Source organism: Rutidosis leptorrhynchoides, chromosome 9, assembly GCF_046630445.1.
Source record: "Rutidosis leptorrhynchoides isolate AG116_Rl617_1_P2 chromosome 9, CSIRO_AGI_Rlap_v1, whole genome shotgun sequence".
In the NCBI taxonomy this organism is placed as follows: Eukaryota; Viridiplantae; Streptophyta; class Magnoliopsida; order Asterales; family Asteraceae; genus Rutidosis; species Rutidosis leptorrhynchoides.
The window spans coordinates 213,199,237-213,201,854 of NC_092341.1; the positions used below are offsets into that span (position 1 = coordinate 213,199,237).

At 29.6% G+C, this 2,618-nt stretch overlaps 1 non-coding gene across 1 annotated transcript; it reads left to right on the forward strand.

Annotated features, from left to right (window-relative positions):
* The first annotated feature begins 247 nt into the window (after window positions 1–247).
* LOC139869844 (small nucleolar RNA R71) lies at window positions 248–354 on the forward strand. The gene has a single exon (XR_011766418.1). It is a non-coding gene; the product is annotated as a small nucleolar RNA R71 (small nucleolar RNA).
* The last annotated feature ends 2,264 nt before the right edge of the window (window positions 355–2,618 follow it).

Consider the following 2,618-nt stretch of genomic DNA (forward strand, 5'->3'; position numbering starts at 1 on the left):
GAAAGCATCTAACTTTGCGAAAATGGAATCAAAGTCATGGCTAGAATCGGCTCTAGCCGCTTTAGATGATCCAACGATGTCTTTTTCTTGATGCCACTCATGTGAGTGGGAAGCAGTGTTATCAATAATTTTGTAAACTTCAGTTGCGGTTTTCTTCATAATAGAACCACCAGCTGCTATGTTGATGTCTTTTCGTGTAGTAATATCACATCCTTGGTAGAATATTTGTACTATTTGATAAGTGTCTAAACCATGTTGCGGACATCCTCTTAACAACTTTTCAAATCTTGCCCACGCCTCATATAGAGTTTCATTTGGCTTTTGTGTGAACGTAACAATTTCTCCTTGAAGTCTCACGGCTTTAGATGCCGGAAAGAATTATTTAAGAAATTTTTCAACTAAAACATCCCATGTATCAATCGCCCCTTCAGGTAATGATTCTAACCAATCTTTGGCTTCTACCTTTAAAGTCCAGGGAAATAACATGAGATAGATCTGTTCATCCTCAACTTCTCTGATTTTGAATAGTGTACAGATCCTATTAAAGGTTCGAAGATGTTCGTTTGGATCTTCCTTCGGCGCACCACTAAATTGGCATTGATTAGTTACCATGTGTAGGATTTGTCCTTTGATTTCATAATCTGGCGTATTAATGTCTGGTTGAGTAATTGCGTGACCTTGGCCAGTGCATTTAGCTCTCATTCGAACTTCCATACTTAGAGGTTCCAGATTTTCCATGATTGAATTTGTTGATTTGAATCACTAGAGGATTCTGATTTAATGGTTTCTTCCTCGACAATCTCTGAATGAGTGATTTGTGGTTCAGGAGGAATGATTAGTGGTTCAGGATCTCTGAATTGTCCCTGAATATCCTCCGGGTTCTCAATTGTGAGGTCGGGTTCAAAAAATGGATTATTGGAAATTTAAATTGGAGTACTTGGTCGGCTGGATGACGATTCTAAAGAAAAATCAATGGCTACAATATTGGCTAGATGTCTTGATCGAGTTACAGGTGGTGAACGTATAAAAGGTGGTGAACGTTTTGCTCGGTGCATTCACAGAATATCCAATTAGTTATAAAAATAAAAATTATATAAAGCTATCAAATTAATAGACTTTTTTGATTTTGCTTACGTTTCGAATAGCCAATAGATGCAGCAGGTAGCCAGGACCCTTTAAATCGGAAGCCCACAACTCGCCACTAACAAATCCAACTATTACCACGAACCAGAAAATTTTGGATGTCTATCAATTTAACCACTTAAAATAATTTTTCGTCGAAGTTTAAAGAAGATAAAGAAAATTTTATGTCCTAAAAACTAGAGCATCGAGAAATAAGAAAGAAAAAGAGTGCGTCGAAAAACGTCGAAAAATAAAAGGTCGAAAAAATAAGCGTCGAAAAATAAGAAAATTGCAGCGTCGAAACTTAAAAGCCTAAAAACTAAGAATTAAAAGTTGCGTCTAAAGGAATTAAAGCTTAAAGGAATTCTATATCCAAAACGGCAATAACTTAATTAATATCTTAAAACGGCGTCGCGGAATTCTAAAGCATCTAAATCTTAATCTAAAGAAAAAGCATTTAAGGGATTTTACGACAAAGTCTTAAAATCTAGAAGTATAAAAATAACTACGGCAAACTAAACTTAAAGCTATAATTACGAACGATACGATTAAAAACAATGAACTAAATAATAAAAAGATATAAACTAAAATGATAAAAATAAATTTTATATAAAAATATTATTATTATATAAAAATATTAATTTATATATTTAATAATAATATTAAAACTTAATATTACAATTAATATTAAACTAGATTTAAATATATATAAAAACTTAATTAGGTTAAATAATAATAATTATAATTAATTGTAACCCTAATTGATTTAAATATTAATAATAATATTTAACCTAGTCCGTAATAAATGCGTTTAAGGTTCAGACCTATCCATTCAACCCATGCGGTCACATGGGTTTGCTGCCTTGTGCTCATGCGATCGCATGGCTTCGAATACAGACTGAATGTTTGGGCCGCTACAGTACTTGGCCCGATTTCTATTTTATTAATTTTTTTTTCTGATTTTTAAATTTCTGTTTTTAATTTATAAAAAAAATAATATGTAATAAAAACTTATAAAAAAATTTACTTATTAATCTTAATTTTTAACAAAAGAAAAATAAAAATATAAACTTTTTAATTTAAATACTTAAAAATATAGAAATATATATATATTTTGTATGTTTTTATATTTTTAAACTTATATAATTTTTTTACAAAAATGGATTAAAAACTTAATATGTTATGCGAGGTGTATACGAAATAGTTATATTTTTATTGCGAAATACTATTAAATACGATACAATTTTACACAAGTTATTTATTTATTTATAGAGTGGATATACCTAAACCTTGCTACAACACTATAGACAGTGTACCTAATCGTAAAGTATTGTAGTTTTTAGTAAGTCCGGTTCGTTCCGTAGGGAGCTAGCCAAGTTTAACGCTATATTTTTAAACTATATTTGTATATATATATATATATATATATATATATATATATATATATATATATATATATATATATATATATATTATAATTTTAATTTTAATTTTAA